Source organism: Littorina saxatilis, linkage group LG17 (genome assembly GCF_037325665.1).
Source record: "Littorina saxatilis isolate snail1 linkage group LG17, US_GU_Lsax_2.0, whole genome shotgun sequence".
NCBI lineage: Eukaryota > Metazoa > Mollusca > Gastropoda > Littorinimorpha > Littorinidae > Littorina > Littorina saxatilis.
The window spans coordinates 490,398-509,459 of record NC_090261.1 but is presented as its reverse complement, the minus strand read 5'-3'; the positions used below and the strand labels follow the sequence as shown (position 1 = coordinate 509,459).

Below are 19,062 nucleotides of genomic sequence, written 5' to 3'. Positions count from 1 at the left end.
TCGTTTTAACTTTCTGAGCGTGTTTTTAATCCAAACATATCATATCTATATGTTTTTTGGAATCAGGAACCGACAAGAAATAAGATGAAAGTGTTTTTAAATTGATTTGGAAAATTTAATTTTGATCATAATTTTTATATTTTTAATTTTCAGAGCTTGTTTTTAATCCAAATATAACATATTTATATGTTTTTTGGAATCAGGAAATGATGAAGAATAAGATGAACGTAAATTTGGATCGTTTTATGAAAAAATTTTTTTTACAATTTGCAGATTTTTATTGACCAAAGTCATTAATTAATTTTTAAGCCACCAAGCTGAAATGCAATACCGAAGTCCGGCCTTCGTCGAAGATTGCTTGGCCAAAATTTCAATCAATTTGATTGAAAAATGAGGGTGTGACAGTGCCGCCTCAACTTTTACAAAAAGCCGGATATGACGTCATCAAAGACATTTATCGAAAAAAAAATTCCGGGGATATCATTCCCAGGAACTCTCATGTCAAATTTCATAAAGATCGGTCCAGTAGTTTAGTCTGAATCGCTCTACACACACACACGCACAGACAGACACACACACACACACACACATACACATGCACCACGACCCTCGTCTCGATTCCCCCTCTATGTTAAAACATTTAGTCAAAACATTTAGTAAAAACAAGTCGCGTAAGGCGAAAATAAAACATTTAGTCAAGCTCAGTCGAACTCACAGAATGAAACTGAACGCATTGCATTTTTTCCGCAAGACCGTACACTCGTAGCATCGCCAGTCCACCGCTTGTGGCAAAGGCTGTGAAATTGACAAGAAGAGCGGGGTAGTAGTTGCGCTGAGAAGGATAGCACGCTTTTCTGTACCTCTCTTCGTTTTAACTTTCTGAGCGTGTTTTTAATCCAAATATATCATATCTATATGTGTTTGGAATCAGGAACCGACTAGAAATAAGATGAAAGTGTTTTTAAATTGATTTGGAAAATTTAATTTTGATCATAATTTTTATATTTTTAATTTTCAGAGCTTGTTTTTAATCCACATATAACATATTTATATGTTTTTGGGATCAGGAAATGATGAGGAATAACGTAAATTTTAAATTTGGATCGTTTTATAAAAAATGGTTTTTTTTTACAATTTTCAGATTTTTAATGACCAAAGTCATTAATTAATTTTTAAGCCACCAAGCTGAAATGCAATACCGAAGTCCGGCCTTCGTCGAAGATTGCTTGGCCAAAATTTCAATCAAAAAATGATGTGTTGTTTGAATCGGACAGTGATTGTATGATTTTTGTATACATGTATTGTTGTCACGCGCTTTGAACTTCTAATAAGGCGCTTTATAAATGCCCGTTATTATTATTATTATTATACATACACCACGACCCTCGTCTCGATTCCCCCTCTTCGTTAAATATGACATAGCTTTTATTTTGCAGTATAATCCAAACATTACAATTGTCGACTTACTGCTGCTTTTCAAACTGTAACAAGTCGGGCACCAAAGATCACCTTTTTAACATAGAGGGGGAATCGAGACGAGGGTCGTGGTGTATGTGTGTGTGTGTGTGTGTGTGCGTGTGTGCGTCTGTGTGTGTGTGTAGAGCGATTCAGACTAAACTACTGGACCGATCTTTATGAAATTTGACATGAGAGTTCCTGGGAATGATATCCCCGGACTTTTTTTTCGATAAATGTCTTTGATGACGTCATATCCGGCTTTTTGTAAAAGTTGAGGCGGCACTGTCACACCCTCATTTTTCAATCAAATTGATTGAAATTTTGGCCAAGCAATCTTCGACGAAGGCCGGACTTCGGTATTGCATTTCAGTTTGGTGGCTTAAAAATTAACTGATGACTTTGGTCATTAAAAATCTGAAAATTGTAAAAAAAAAAATAAATTATAAAACGATCCACATTTACGTTCATCTTATTCTTCATCATTTTCTGATTCCAAAAACATATAAATATGTTATATTTGGATTAAAAACAAGCTCTGAAAATTAAAAATATAAAAATTATGATCAAAATTAAATTTCCGAAATCGTTTCAAAAACTATTTCATCTTATTCCTTGTCGGTTCCTGATTCCAAAAAACATATAGATATGATATGTTTGGATTAAAAACACGCTCAGAAAGTTAATACGAAGAGAGGTACAGTAAAGCGTGCTATGAAGCACAGCGCAACCGCTGCCGCGCCAAACAGGCTCGTCACTTTCACTGCCTTTTGCACTAGCGGGGGACTACGTTCAGTTTCATTCTGTGAGTTCCACAGCTTGATTAAATGTAGTAATTTCGCCTTACGCGACTTGTTACATTTAGTCAAGTTTTGAATAAATGTTTTAACGTAGAGGGGGGAATCGAGACGACGGTCGTGGTGTATGTGTGTGTGTGCGTGTGTGTGTGTAGAGCGATTCAGACCAAACTACTGGACCGATCTTTATGAAATTTGACATGAGAGTTCCTGGGAATGATATCCCCGGAATTTTTTTTAATTTTTTCATAAATACTTTTGATGACGTCATATCCGGCTTTTTGTAAAAGTTGAGGCGGCACTGTCACACCCTAATTTTTCAATCAAATTGATTGAAATTTTGGCCAAGCAATCTTCGACGAAGGCCGGACTTCGGTATTGCATTTCAGCTTGGTGGCTTAAAAATTAATTAATGATTTTGGTCATTAAAAATCTGAAAATTGTAACAAATTTTTTTTATATAAAACGATCCAAATTTACGTTCATCTTATTCTTCATCATTTTCTGATTCCAAAAACATATAAATATGTTATATTTGGATTAAAAACAAGCTCTGAAAATTAAAAATATAAAAACTATGATCAAAATTAAATTTTCCAAATCAATTTAAAAACACTTTCATCTTATTCCTTGTCGGTTCCTGATTCCAAAAACATACAGATATGATATGTTTGGATTAAAAACACGCTCAGAAAGTTAAAACGAAGAGAGGTACAGAAAAGCGTGCTATCCTTCTCAGCGCAACTACTACCCCGCTCTTCTTGTCAATTTCACTGCCTTTGCCATGCTGAGCGGTGGACTGACGATGCTACGAGTATACGGTCTTGCTGAAAAATTGCATTGCGTTCAGTTTCATTCTGTGAGTTCGACAGCTTGACTAAATGATGTATTTTCGCCTTACGCGACTTGTGTAGCTTTCATTTTGCAGTATAATCCAAACATTAAAATTGTCGACTTACGGCTGCTTTTCAAACTGTAACAAGTCGGGCACCAAAGATCAGCTTTTGTAGCTTTCATGTTGCTGCATAATCCAAAACATCCAAAAACGCCTCATGGCCGCATCTAGACATCAGGTATTTCTATCCCCCCCCCCCCCCCCTCATCAGTCTCACCACGAGAGTTCCAGGTAAACAAACACACACCACGCACGTTCACGTCAGCGGTGGAATCAAGGCCCAGTCTCTCTGATCATGACAGCTCTCCAGGGAGAAGAATTACGAGGAATAAAGATTTGTAACGGCCCAACTTCACCAGTCGTGATGCTACCTGGCGGCAAGATAGCCGCACTCAGCAAATGCAATTACAAAAGCATATGCCACGGGTTTCTTATTTCCAAATTTTTTGGAGTGTGTGCGTGTGTGTATGTGTGTGAGTGTGTGTGTGTGTGATAGTATGTGTGTGCGTGAGTGTGTGTGTGTGTTGGGGGGGGGGGTGTATGCTTTGCGAGATGTATTGACTGACGGGATGATCCTTACACAATATCATATCTTGTCTCAACTGCAAGAATGACAGAAATGTGTGTGAGAGAGAGGGAGAGACAGACAGATAAACAGACAGAGAAAGATAGAAAAACAGAGATAGACACAGAGATAGAGAGACAGAGAGACAGAGATCGAGAGAGAGAGAGAGAGAGAGAGATAACAAGAACAAGAACAAGAAATAATCTTTAATTGTCTAAGGCCACAGCCCCTTACAATAGTGGTTAAAATAACAGCAATAGTATCTGCACAGTTATAAATTATAGTCACGCATAAAATTCAACAAATACATTCAGACCCTGATGACATGTCACTGAACCTGATTTATAAGGGTTCGGAGAGAGAGAGAGACATTGAGAGAAACGGGGGTATGAACACCAGAACACCTTTTCCCTGCCAGGTGGGATGAGCCGTGAAATGAGAGGTAGGCAGAGAGAGGTAGGTGTTGACCCCCCAAGGCGCCTGATAGCACAGTCAGCCACACAACACCGTCACGAGATGCGCACTGGGGAAATACCGGCACAATCCACACATATTCAAACAACAACAAGCACAGTCAGCCACACAACACCGTCTCGAGATGCGCACTGGGGAAATACCGGCACAATCCACACATATTATACAACAACAAGCACAGTCAGCCACACAACACCGTCTCGAGATGCGCACTGGGGAAATACCGGCACAATCCACACATATTATACAACAACAAGCACAGTCAGCCACACAACACCGTCTCGAGATGCGCACTGGGGAAATACCGGCACAATCCACACATATTATACAACAACAAGCACAGTCAGCCACACAACACCGTCTCGAGATGCGCACTGGGGAAATACCGGCACAATCCACACATATTATACAACAACAAGCACAGTCAGCCACACAACACCGTCACGAGATGCGCACTGGGGAAATACCGGCACAATCCACACATATTATACAACAACAAGCACAGTCAGCCACACAACACCGTCTCGAGATGCGCACTGGGGAAATACCGGCACAATCCACACATATTATACAACAACAAGCACAGTCAGCCACACAACACCGTCTCGAGATGCGCACTGGGGAAATACCGGCACAATCCACACATATTATACAACAACAAGCAACAAACAAAAGAGATGCATAAATGTCCGCAAGCTGGCTTCTCTCTTTCTCTCCACCCCCCCCCCCCCTCACTCCCCACCCCTTCTCTCTCTTCATCGCTCTTATAATAGTGGGGCGTAGCCTTAAATCTTAATCCTTGTTAAATAAAGTTCAATTCAATTCAATTCAATTCAATTCTCTTTTTGTTATATTTAGTCAAGTTTTGACTAAATTTTTTAACATAGAGGGGGAATCGAGACGAGGGTCGTGGTGTGTGTGTCTGTCTGTCTGTCTGTCTGTCTGTCTGTCTGTCTGTCTGTCTGTCTGTGCGTGTGTGTGTGCAGGGGCGGATCAGTTGCTTTGTAAGGGGGGGGGGGGGGGGCACTTTGAATCGAAAGTGAATGTGATGGGCGCGAAGCGCCCGAATTTGCTAGGGGGGTCCGGGGGCATGCCCCCCCGGAAATTTGTTTTGCCCAAAGAAGCAAAATGGTGCCATCTGGTGCCATTTGAACTTAGAAATGGTCATAGAATCAGCATAGAAAAATCTTTTTTTTTTCTTCTTCTTTTTTTTTCGGGGGGGGGGGGGGGGGGGCACGTGCCCCCTGTGCCCCCCCCCTCCTCGTCCGCCCCTGGTGTGTGTAGAGCGATTCAGACCAAACTACTGGACCGATCTTTATGAAATTTGACATGAGAGTTCCTGGGAATGATATTCCCGGAAGTTTTTTTCTTTTTTTCGATAAATACCTTTCATGACGTCATATCCGGCTTTTTGTAAAAGTTGAGGCGGCACTGTCACACCCTCATTTTTCAATCAAATTGATTGAAATTTTGGCCAAGCAATCTTCGACGAAGGCCGGACTTCGGTATTGCATTTCAGCTTGGTGGCTTAAAAATTAAAAATCTGAAAATTTAAAAAAAAAAAACATTTTTTATAAAACGATCCAAATTTACGTTCATCTTATTTTTCATCATTTTCTGATTCCAAAAACATATAAATATGTTATATGTGGATTAAAAGCTCTGAAAATTAAAAATATAAAAATTATGATCAAAATTAAATTTTCGAAATCAATTTAAAAACACTTTCATCTTATTTCTAGTCGGTTCCTGATTCCAAAAACATATAGATATGATATGTTTGGATTAAAAACACGCTCAGAAAGTTAAAACGAAGAGAGGTACAGAAAAGCGTGCTATCCTTCTCAGCGCAACTACTACCCCGCTCTTCTTGTCAATTTCACTGCCTTTGCCACGAGCGGTGGGCTTACGATGCTACGAGTATACGGTCTTGCTGAAAAATTGCATTGCGTTAAGTTTCATTCTGTGAGTTCGACAGCTTGACTAAATGTTGTATTTTCGCCTTACCCTAACCCAAACAGACAAAACTTGCCTTCACACGTGTCAGGCGCCGCCTTCGGCCTCCGCTCGGCCTTTGATCGGTTATCCCCCGTGCAACTGGGTTTTGGAGTCTGGCGCGAGTCGTTCGCGAGTCTGGCGCGAGTCACTGGGGCTGTTCACATGGCAGACTGTTCACATGGCAGACTGTTCACATGGCAGACTGTTCACATGGCAGACTGTTCACACAGCAGACTGTTCACATGGCAGACTGTTCACATAGCAGACTGTTCACATGGCAGACTGTTCACATGGCAGACTGTTCACATGGCAGACTGTTCACATGGCAGACTGTTCACATGGCAGACTGTTCACATAGCAGACTGTTCACATGGCAGACTGTTCACATGGCAGACTGTTCACATGGCAGACTGTTCACATAGCAGACTGTTCACATGGCAGACTGTTCACATGGCAGACTGTTCACATGGCAGACTGTTCACATAGCAGACTGTTCACATGGCAGACTGTTCACATGGCAGACTGTTCACATGGCAGACCGTTCACATGGCAGACTGTTCACATGGCAGACTGTTCACACGGCAGACTGTTCACATGGCAGACTTTTTCCCGATTCGGCCTCAACGACTCGGGAGCGATTTTCAAACGACTAAAGTTGGTCACAAAGTTGGTGGCAAGTCTGCCATGTGAACAGCATTTTAAAGCGTTCTAGTTATCAAGAGGCGAAAGCCTCATCAAATATGCCTTAGGCTTAGCCACACGCCCACGGAGTGCTCATTTACAAAATGTTGAAATAAAAAGACTAGAGTTAAAAAGCGGAATGAAAGACAAAGGGTCAGGGACTTTAACGTTCCTCAGCGTTACGCTTTTCTAAGTGACGACTTATTTTCAGGTTGACAGAGAGTGCTGCAGTTACTGCAAGGACAACTCAGAGGTTTGCGAGTTGAACTCAGAGAAATGCTTTTTATTGAGCCAAACATAGAAATGGGGCCAAACATATAATGGGGCTTCCGTATGTTGACAATACAATACTTGGGTCACTTTGTGCTTTGTTTCTTGTTGTGTAATCAGGTGGTGAACATTTCATGCTGAAATCTGAAGAGAGTGACATCACAACCTCTCATGTTATCGTTCAGCATTTGCCATTTGGTGATGAGCATGTCACGAGTACATAGAAATATCAACCAAATGGGATCCGGGAGTGGATTTTTTTGTTAGGGGGGGGGGGGGTGGGGGGGGGTGGGAGGGTGCGAGGGGGCATGGCAGGGTGACGGAGCAAACTGGTAAAGCTTTGTACGGAATGTCCTTGGTTTGGCTTGTTTCGTGTGTCGTTATTCACTTGCGATAAATCACATGGCTTTTTGTGCAGTCCCTTTTTTCTGAGTACTCACTTAGGCCAAACAAAAATATATGTTGGTTTAGGGTAACCCGACCGAACCTATTTTTTCCCGCCGACCCTGAAACTTTTTGTTCATTTCTCATCAAAGGTATTTATCGAAAAAAAGAAAAAAAACCTCTGGGGATATCATTCCCAGGAACTCTCATGTCAAATTTCATAAAGATCGGTCCAGTAGTTTGTTCTAAATCGCTCTACACACACACGCACAGACACACACACACACACACACACACACACACACACACACACACACACACACACCACGACCCTCGTCTCGATTCCCCCTCTATGTTAAAACATTTAGTCAAAACTTGACTTAAAGTAAAACAAGTCGCGTAAGGCGAAATTACTACATTTAGTCAAGCTGTGGAACTCACAGAATGAAACTGAACGTAGTCCGCCGCTAGTGCAAAAGGCAGTGAAAGTGACGAGCCTGTTTCATAGCACGCTTTACTGTACCTCTCTTCGTTTTAACTTTCTGAGCGTGTTTTTAATCCAAACATATCATGTCTATATGTTTTTGGAATCAGGAACCGACAAGGAATAAGATGAAATAGTTTTTAAAACGATTTCAGAAATTTAATTTTAATCATAATTTTTATATTTTTAATTTTCAGAGCTTGTTTTTAATCCGAATATAACATATTTATATGTGTTATATTTATATGTTTTTGGAATCAGAACATGATGAAGAATAAAATAAATGTAATTTTGGATCGTTTTATAAAAAAATAATTTTAATTACAATGTTCAGATTTTTAATGACCAAAGTCATTAATTAATTTGTTAGCCTCCATGCTGAAATGCAATACCGAAGTCCGGCCTTCGTCGAAGATTGCTTGGCCAAAATTTCAATCAATTTGATTGAAAATTGAGGGTGTGACAGTGCCGCCTCAACTTTTACAAAAAGCCGGATATGACGTCATCAAAGACATTTATCAGAAAAAAGGAAAAAACCTTCGGGGATATCATACCCAGGAACTCTCATGTAAAATTTCATAAAGATAGGTCCAGTAGTTTACTCTGAATCGCTCTACACACACACACGCACACACACACACACACACACACACACACACACAGACACACATACACCACGACCCTCGTCTCGATTCCCCCTCTATGTTCAAACATTTAGTCAAAACTTGACTAAATGTAAAAAGAACAAGTCGCGTAAGGCGAAAATACAATATTTAGTCAAGTAGCTGTCGAACTCACAGAATGAAACTGAACGCAATGCAACGCAGCAAGACCGTAGCATCGTCAGTCCACCGCGCACGGCAAAGGCAGTGAAATTGACAAGAAGAGCGGGGTAGTACTTGCGCTGAGAAGGATAGCACGCTTTTCTGTACCTCTCTTCGTTTTAACTTTCTGAGCGTGTTTTTAATCCAAACATATCATATGTATATGTTTTTGGAATCAGGAACCGACAAGGAATAAGATGAAAGTGTTTTTAAATTGATTTCGAAAAAAAAAATTTGATAATAATTTTTATATATTTAATTTTCAGAGCTTGTTTTTAATCCGAATATAACATATTTATATGTTTTTGGAATCAGCAAATGATAGAGAATAAGATAAACGTAAACTTGGATCGTTTTATAAATTTTTATTTTTTTTTACCAATTTTCAGATTTTTAATGACCAAAGTCATTAATTAATTTTTAAGCCACCAAGCTGAAATGCAATACCGAAGTCCGGGCTTCGTCGAACAATACTTGACCAAAATTTCAACCAATTTGGTTGAAAAATGAGGGCGTGACAGTGCCGCCTCAACTTTCACGAAAAGCCGGATATGACGTCATCAAAGACATTTATCAAAAAAATGAAAAAAACGTTCGGGGATTTCATACCCAGGAACTCTCATGTCAAATTTCATAAAGATCGGTCCAGTAGTTTAGTCTGAATCGCTCTACACACACACACACACACACACACACACACACACACACACAGACACACGCACATACACCACGACCCTCGTTTCGATTCCCCCTCGATGTTAAAATATTTAGTCAAAACTTGACTAAATATAAAAACAGCCGACCTACCGACCCTATCTTTTTTAGTCACGCTACCCTAAACCAACATGTATTTTTGTTTGGCCTTCGCGTGGAAGCCGCCATTCTGAGAATTTTAATTGCTCTCCTGATAAATTCTTTGCTACACAAGAAGAAATGAAATCTAACTTTAATGCGATAACCCTCCAGCCCTCCCTCTTCCGACAAAAAGAAGAGGTAAGTGCAAAATAAAAATGGTGTCGGGAGGAATTGGTAAGATCCAGTGACGTGAAGTGCTCAACATGGAGAAGGGGGGGGGGGGGGGGGGGGGGTTCGTAGCTAACAGCCTCTGCATGAGCCAGATGGAAATTCGGAGATTGGGGGGCACATTGCATGCAGCGTGGTGCTCTGTGTGTGAGTGTGACTGTTGGGTAAGTGCCTGCACTGTGTGTGTTGCGCCAACACAAGCACTGGCCGCGGCACGTGGATCCCGGCCGTCGCATCCCGGCCTGTCAAACAACACGCCTTCCTTCACACACTGCTCTGCTTGCAGAGCGGGACAGTACCTGTGTCGTCAACCTTGTTATGACTGTGTACCAACTAGTGACTGGCCGACATCATGTTGGATTTGGCCTGAAGTGGTGTGATTACGAATGTGGAGATGATGGCACCAAGTAAAGCGGTGTGATCATCTCGTCGTCTTGTGTAACGGGACTAACGCTCGTGTCTGTCGCTCCAGTCATCTCTCACCTCCACACCTCACACAGGTAGGGAGGGCACCTATGTCACACCATCTCTTGTTTTCTCTCTTGTTGTTGTTTCCGTGTCCTGCTCTTGACATAGTCGGTCAAGTGTCCGTTGTGCCAGTGGTCACGGTGGTCAAAATAGGCATCTTCGTTTTACATTTGATCGTGTGTGTGTGTGATTGTGTGTGTGTGTGTGTGTGTGTGTGTGTGTGTCTTCCCTTTATGTGTGTGTGTGTCCATATACACTCTTCAGAAAAAGTTAAGGATCGGTTGAAAAAACGGATCTAATTATAAAAAATTGCCAAAACATCAAACATCGACATTATAATTAAAAGATTAATGTGTTTGAATTAACAAATGAACAATGAGTCTTGACCTAGAATTTTGTTTGGCAGGCAGAGTTATTTCCCTGTGTGGGACTTCTCAAAAGCTTCTGCATTTCAGAAAAAAGGGTGTTTTTTATAGCCCCATGAAATTTGCGGAACGCATGCCAGGGCAAAAGGTTGTGATGCACGTGCTACAACAGGGTCCTGGCTATGAACATCGCTCACCAGCTTGTGTTTAAAGGTTGACACGCTGACACAATTATGAACAGTAGCAACTTGAACATGCCCCCACGAAGAAAACTGAGCGATTTGGATAGAGGAAGGGCAATAGGATGGCTACAAGACGGTGTTGCTGCCAGGCAAGTGGCCCAGAGGCTTGCAGTGGCTCCCTCTGTCATCATCAAGACTAAAACAGAGATTCCACGCAACTGGAAGAGTGCAGGAGCGACAACGTTCTGGTCGGCCCAGTCACCACACAAAGAGAGGATCGCTTCATTCAGAGGCAGGCCATGCAACAAAGAATGGCTACGGCAAACAACATTAGGCAACGCCTACAAGCTACCACCAACACTGTTGTTGGTGGTCAGACGATCCAAAACTGCTTACACAACTTTTGCTTGCGTGCAAGGCGTCCAGTCCGAGGAACAACCCTGACTGCTAATCACCGAGCAGCTCGCCGAACCTGCATCTTGAACACACGGCCAGTACAACTGGCCTTGACACGGAACGATTCAAGGGGGGCAATCTCAGTCATCTGAAAGAGGGAAATCCAAACGCAATCCGCCTTGTTCGATTTTATGGGCTTGGACGATAGAGAAAAATAAGAAAAGCAAAAGCTGGAGTCCAGTCTGGACGAAACTGCTATCAAGAACGCAGAATTGATTTTTTCTGAGTTTTTTTTTTAGCCGTAAGCGCCATGTTTATCGGAGCAGGAAACTCTTCCAGAGTGAGGCCCCTTTGTTGGTTTCACTGCGGCTGCATTGTGAACAGCAGTTACTGAGAAATTCGAAATGAGAAATGGCGCTTACGGCTAAAAAAAAAAAACTAAGAAAAAATCTCGATTCCCCCTCTACGTTAAAACATTTAGTCAAAACTTGACTAAAGGGGGCCCGGGTAGCTCAGGTGGTAGAGCACTGGACTTGTGATCGAAAGATCAAAGATGATGTTGCATATTGCAGATCTATGCGCCAGGAGCAAGAGGACAAGACAGCTACACTTGTCTGAGCGAAGATCCAACGGTAAGCCAGCGAGTCTGAGAGTAGGCAAGCTTCTATCATGTTCGTGTGTGTACTGCAAGGCTATTTGACGAACTTTTCATTATTCTGGATTTGGAGATCCATGCAGGGTATTATAAAGTGCAGAATATACACGTTTACTAGCGCATGCAATACATATAATCATCCGTTTCAGGAAGTTGTTTAAATAATTATTTCATCTGAGAAAAAAACATTTGTGTGCGAGGATTTTTTAATATTGAAACTTTGGCTGTGTGTGTGTGTGTGTGTGTGTGTGTGTGTGTGTGTGTGTGTGTGTGTGTGTGTGTGTGTGTGTGTGTGTGTGTTTGTTCTGCAAAAAACAAACATCGTATTTGTTCAAGGTATCACACATATTTATTACCTGTATCTGCATGTTTTGATAATGATGAAGGGTAAATTACTTTCACGTGGGCTTTTCTTAATTTGTTTGTTTTACCACACTGACAACCCATAATAGGAACACAGACTCACTTAATAACATATCCACAAAAAATGTAACAATAAATGTAAGCTGACCAATGCCTGCAACAAATTTCCGGCCTCAGAAGGAAATGATTAGATTTAGATTCAGACAGAGAAAGAAAGCCCTACACGAATAACTAGAAAGTTAACTAAGAAACCAGCTGTTCTTTCTTTCTTTATTTGGTGTTTAACGTCGTTTTCAACCACGAAGGTTATATCGCGACGAGGGAAAGGGGGGAGATGGGATAGGGGAAAGGGGGGAGATGGGATAGAGCCACTTGTTTAGTGTTTCTTGTTCACAAAAGCACTAATCAAAAAATTGCTCCAGGGGCTTGCAACGTAGTACAATGTATGACCTTACTGGGAGAATGCAAGTTTCAAGTACAATCAATCAATCAATCAATGAGGCTTATATCGCGCATATTCCGTGGGTACAGTTCTAGGCGCTCTGCAGTGATGCCGTGTGAGATGAAATTTTATACGGCCAGTAGATTGCAGCCAGTACAAAGGACTAAACATTTCTTACATACTGCTTGACTAAAATCTTTACAAACATTGACTATATTCTATACAAGAAACACTTAACAAGGGTAAAAGGAGAAACAGAATCCGTTAGTCGCCTCATACGACATGCGGGGTGCAGAGAAATAAGGATGTGGAAAAGAAGACTTTTGGTAAGTGAAATAAAGGTGATGGATCCAGTCACGTAGAAATAAGGCAACAAGAAAAGAATTGGAAAACTGCAGGGAATAGTAGGGAGAGTTTTCTTGGAAGGAAATATAGGTGAAATGACTGGTAAGGCAGAAATAAGACAAAAGAAGAGAAGAAACAGAACCGTTAGTCGCCTCTTACGACATGCTGGGTAGCATCGGGGAAATTCTTTCTAGTCCCAACCAATATGGGACTCCCCCTAACCCGCGGGGGGTAACCAGCTGTTAAATTTTTTATTTCATCATGTAATATTAAAAACACGACAACAACGTATTTCCTGTACTGAGTTTCTTGCAATTATGGATTGCAAAGTATGTAAATTTGAGTGGCATAAAGAGGCACAGTCGTTCCCATGAAAAAAGGTAGTTTCACCGACTCGGATCTTGACTAGGATCAGGATTTTACATGGACACAACCTAGAATTCAACATCCTGACTGGGGGGAGGGGGGTACTGTAGCTTTTACATCAACATTTAAAAGCAATTTGGTTTAAACAATACTTATTAGAAGGGACAAAATCAAACAATTCTGCGACAATTGTTCTCAGGGGAGCGAACTACTTCTTCCGAAAAAATTACCTCCCTTGCTTTTCCTGTCGTGACTTATGTCTACTGAGTAAAGTGAATAGAAAGTGAATCAGTAAGTTACCACACAAAAAAATCACCATTTACTAAAATCAATAAGGAGTCTTGAAGTATATGTCAATGTTGATCTTGCATAACAAATGATAATATATTTTAGGGGTTGATAATTAAAGAAAATTGTCTCTTCTACAGGGTGAACCCCCTAAAAATGACACCCACAACAATGCGAATAACTTTTGCATCTGTTGAACAAATTATTTTATATATGGTTTACATTAATTTCAGCGTTATGTTCTGCCTTTCCAATAAGTGGCAATTTTTTTTAGATTAGATGGTCTGACTTTTGTGCAGTTTCAACTTTTTTTCTCCAAATTCGGGGGTCGACTCAACAGAGCGAGTTTTGACATTGAGCGGTAGCCATACTTACCTAATTTAAACCCTTCAGGCTTTAACTTTTTTGATTATTTTGAATGTCTGAGTATGTAAAAACATCCCCTTCAATCCCCAGGCTATCGATGACCTGAAGAAAGCATGCAGTTACAGCTAGGTTCAGGGCAATCCTTAGACAGAAAAGCATTGGTGACACAAAAGTTGGACCATTTAACCTGCCAATTTGCCTTTTTGTGAACTGGTCATGCTTAAAATCAAATTTATGTATGCTGAATATGAAGTTATCCAGTCAATTGATGTAGAAGTTATTAGCATTTCACTTTCAGTCAGTTTTTAGTATTTACAAATCTCTAAAGGAAAGTCTGACATTTCCAACAGTTTTGCACGAACACCTAGACGATTTATGACGATACTCTCCTGAGCTTCTCGACTTCTCAGTCCTGTCTTGGAAATGAATTCGAAGTAGGCAGTCACACTAACTTCTATTCTAATTTACTTTGAAGCACCCATCAATCAGAATAAGCATTCATTTTTGACCCAGGAAATACCTTCTACCAAAAGCTCTCCTGGTTAGATTCTACATTATTTCTGCTTAATTGTAACAAATTTAATGACAAGTAAACTGATCAAAAAATAACCCAAGCTAACGTCCTCCCATTTGTCTAGAATTGCTCCATGTTTCATTTGGGAACTGAGGGATAATTGGTCAAAGGAATTCTTAAAAAGTAACCATCTGTATGCAATGCCCGTTAGGTGGAAGACTTTCATGGAAGCCATGGAAGAATACATCGCTGTTCAGCTTGAGGTCCTGTCCAAGCGGATATCCTGCACACACAAAACACGACTTTTTAAGCCACTTATGTTGCATTCCGTGACATAGCTTTGTTTAAAACGTGGGCCTATAATAATGACAGTACGCGACAGATTTTGTTGATATATATTTTTTAAGACACTGTTTGACCATCCCCTTTGATCAGAATTTACGATTTACCAATGTTTAAATACAAACGCAAATGACCACAGGTCAACAAATTAGAGAGAGAGAGAGAGAGTGAGAGAGAGAGTGAGAGAGAGAGAGAGAGAGAGAGAGAGAGAGAGAGAGAGAGAGAGAGAGAGAGAGAGAGAGAGAGAGAGAGAGAGAGAGAGAGAGAGAGAGAGAGAGAGAGAGAGAGAGAGAGAATGACAATGACAATGACACTTCTTTGTTTAACGAGGGTAGTAGATTAAGCAGTGGTCTGCTTTTTTACATCCAGCCCTCGCCCTAAAGAGGGACTAACTAAAAAAATGAAATAAAAATACAAGATAAAAAATAGAAAATAGATAACTAAAATTCTACATTTTAACAGATAACTAAAGTGAAAACACATTACACATATGTACACAAAATGCATTGCATTGAGGTAAATTGCGAGTTGATTGATGTGAATTAAGTGGTATAGTGCAGCTTGCACTTTCTCAACATCATGCTCTAATCCATACATTACATTTTAAAGAAAATCAATCAAACAAGCAAGACATTGCTAAGATCATCACACATCTAAATACATGTAGTGGTTGGTTTGTAAGTCCCTTCATTCGAAAAGGGTTTGTGTACATTATACCAATAAAGAGGAGAGGGGCATGTTTAATACAAAAATTGAATACCATTTTTGTCGTGTTTTTCCTTTCGTCACTCTCAGTCGCAAAGGAGACACAACGATTTGTGTAGGTTCTGTAGATTTATTAACAGCTGGAACAACGGTGACAATATCTCTCAGCACAGTGTAAGAAAGAACAAGTGCAAGACTGGTAAAGAACAACAATACGTGTGCGCAGCCCTACTTATATAGTTAATGGACATACGAGAATATTCGGGAAACATCGACTCTAATCTGGTTAGATCTACACAGTTCCATCTGTTCGATGAGCGTCTACGCTTACGTCATGAGTGACTGCGCACTAAATCAAAGTAAGTTCCATAATGTTCTTTATCCTTCCATTCGATTCCAGTGGTATCTAGCGATCTCCACAACACCTCCCCACCTAAACTGATGCTACTCCTCAAGCATCAACAGCAAAGTCTCTCTGTGGGTTTGCGTGTTCTCTTTGACCGTCTTAGATTGTCTGGTCCATACTCTGGAACGGATGGAGTACCTTTGGGTTTGGTCTGTCTCCGAGTTTGTGGCACAGTTTCCAAGATCTCCATGGGGTGATCTGTTACAAGTTCAGAAACAGTGTCCACTTCCTCACCAGGTTCATTGTCTTCCTCAGTGGTGTAGCGTGGCTGTAGCTGTTCCCAGTGTCGTCTCCATACTGGACCATGAGGAATGACCATGACGTTGAAGTAGCGAGTACCCAGAGACTTCTTGATGACTGCTGGTACCCATCGGTGTTGTTTGTCTCGGCGAGGTCCATGGTACAGAGCATACACAGGATCTCCGGCCTTGTACTGTCTGGTTACCTTGACGACAGCTTTCAAGTCTGGAGTCATCTGAGACTTGGATGCCTCCTTGTGGATTTGGCTGTAGTTCCTTTCTGCAGCCGTGAGAGTCTTGGACACGTTGGCGATTGGGCGCTCGCTTCCATCTGGATAGCGATGAAATAGGACTGCTCCAATTCCAACGTTGGACGCGTCACAAGCTAGTCCCAAAGTCTTGTTTGGATCGAAGTGTACCAGAACTTGATCCGAGGAAAGCACATTTTTCAACTGTTCAAATGCTGCCTGTTCCTCATCTCCCCACTTCCAGGGGTTCGCCTTCTTCGTCAGGCGGTAGAGCGGCTCTGCCATGCTGGCCAGGTTAGGGATGAACTTCCCGTAAAACTGAACTGAGCCCAAGAAAGACTTCAAGCTTGAGACGTCCGTAGGGGCTGGCATTTTCAAAACTGCCTCGACCTTCGATCCTTTGGAGATCCCTTCGGCCGATAAGGTATGTCCAAGGTATTCCACACTGGCTTGTGCGAACTCGCATTTTTTACGACGACATCTGAGTCCTTTGTCGTTCAGACGAGTGAGCAAACGTTCCAGGTTGCTCAGGTGGTCGTTGGCGTCCTTCCCGCTGACGAGTATATCATCTTGGAAGACGGCAACACCAGGTAGATCACAGGTCAGGTTTTCCATGATCTCTTGAAAGTAACCAGGTGCTGACTTTATCCCGAAAGGAAGTCGTTGCTGCAGGAGTACCCCACGGTGAGTGCTGAGGGCTAGCCTGCGTTGACTCTCTGGTGCCAGCTTGATCTGGTTGTAGGCATCAGCAAGATCGATCTTGGTGTATCCGAATCCACCTCCTAGCTTCTGCATCAGTTCCTCTGGGAGTGGCATTGGATGACGGTGATCTTCAAGCTGATCATTGATGCCCACTGAGTAGTCACCACAGATCCGTAGCTTGGGCTTCAGGGTGCCCGAGGTTTGTGCCTTACGAATTGGTACCACTGGCGTTCCGTATTCGTTGAACTGGACTGGCTTCCAGACTCCTTTGGCGATGCCTTCTTCGTAGCCTTTGGCGAGGTCATCACGAAGAGCGAAAGGTACCGGACGTGCCTTGTGAAAAACCGGCTTCGCATCAGACTTGAACTTCACGTCCAGTTCGAAGTCCTTGAGACATCCCAATTCTTGTTTGAAGAGATTTGGGAATTTATCAGACAGTCTGTGACAATCTCGTTGCAGGGCAGCATAAGGCGCGTTGAAGGTCGCTGGATGCGTAGGTTTTGCACCCTCACTCTTTGCGTGACTCTCTATGCTCCTCAGTCCTAGAGCATTGTCCACAGAAATTCCCAGAGTCTGGATTGCGTTGCGTCCTAGCAGATTCAGATGAGGGATCTTGGTGACGATGTACGGAATTGAGCTTTGCTTACCAGTCACTGGATCCTTGGTTTGGCCCATGAAAGTTCCCAGCACGGGCAGGTCGTGCTTGCTGGCAGACTCGTAACGATGTGTGACGTCATCCAGCTTCGGTTTTCCTAGTTGTCTCCAGACCGGAAGAGAAACAAAATTTCCCGTAGTTGCGGTGTCCAGTTCCATGGTGAACTGTCGGTCCTGGATTGTTATGGGTACATCCAACCTAGGAGTATCTTGGGGAACTTCACCGAGGATCGCGTTGACAAGCTCTGCTTTCGTGACTCTCTTCACGGAAGCTTGGGAATGTCGTTCCCGATTCTGATGTTGCTTTTTTCTACAGACAGCTTCCAAATGTCCTGTGACGTCACAGTATCGGCATTTGGCTTCTTTGTAGGGGCAGTCTGTTGCTTTGTGGGCCTTTCCACATCGGTAGCACTTCCTGTCTGTGGAATTAGACTGCTTGTGGTTCTTTCGTGGACCCGTAGTCTTGTTCTGGTGGACCTTGTTGACTGGCATGGTCTTGGAACCGTAGACAGTTTCCTTGGCAACCATCGCTGCGTCTTCAGTCTCAATCGCGACTTGGACAGCACGTGCGAAATCCAGCTCTGTGTCCTTGATCTTGAATAGAGCCTTTAAGACAGCCTCATTGTTGACAGAACATATGAATCTCTGTCTCAGAGCTTCGTCTTGTGGGTTTTTGATCGAAGGAAAGTCACAGGTAGCGGCGTCTTGGCGTATGCGCGCTGCTAACTCCTGGAGAGTTTCGCCTGGCTTCCGTTTCATGTCACTCCAGAACTTGAAACGTTCTCGCACTATGAAGAGTTTCGGGTCGAACTGTTCTTTCATGAATTTGACAATTTCGTCCATTGTCAAACTGTTGATGTCCTTGGGCGGATTTTGCTGAGTAGCCAGATTTGCCAGTTGTTTGTAGACCGTAGCAGTCTGATTCGTCAAGAAAACTTGAGCCTTGCGCTGCTCCGGCACGGAGTTGGCGACCACAAACGTGCAAAATCTTGACCAGTAGTCAGGCCACAGTTCCGATGTTGCATCAAACGCAACAAAAGATGGGATTGCAGCTGCCTGTGTAGTAATGGGAAAACGTAGATTCGAAGCACTCGGATCGTCGTAGCTTTCCTCCCTGGCAGAAGCTGCGGCACCACTGAACACTTTCATCATCATCTCCATCTGGT

At 42.2% G+C, this 19,062-nt stretch overlaps 1 protein-coding gene across 3 annotated transcripts in view; it reads left to right on the top strand.

The window, feature by feature from the left end:
* Positions 1-10,050: 10,050 nt before the first annotated feature.
* Positions 10,051-19,062, top strand: part of LOC138952809 (ectonucleoside triphosphate diphosphohydrolase 5-like) — a 77,795-nt gene continuing 68,783 nt past the window's right edge. Inside the window, exons 1-2 of one of the 3 annotated variants that reach the window (XM_070324543.1) lie at positions 10,058-10,350; positions 11,834-11,893. The gene's annotated coding sequence lies outside the window, so the exon portion shown is untranslated. Of the gene's footprint in view, positions 10,351-11,833; positions 11,894-19,062 lie in introns of all 3 variants that reach the window. The other 2 variants (XM_070324544.1, XM_070324542.1) reach the window with 2 other exon arrangements.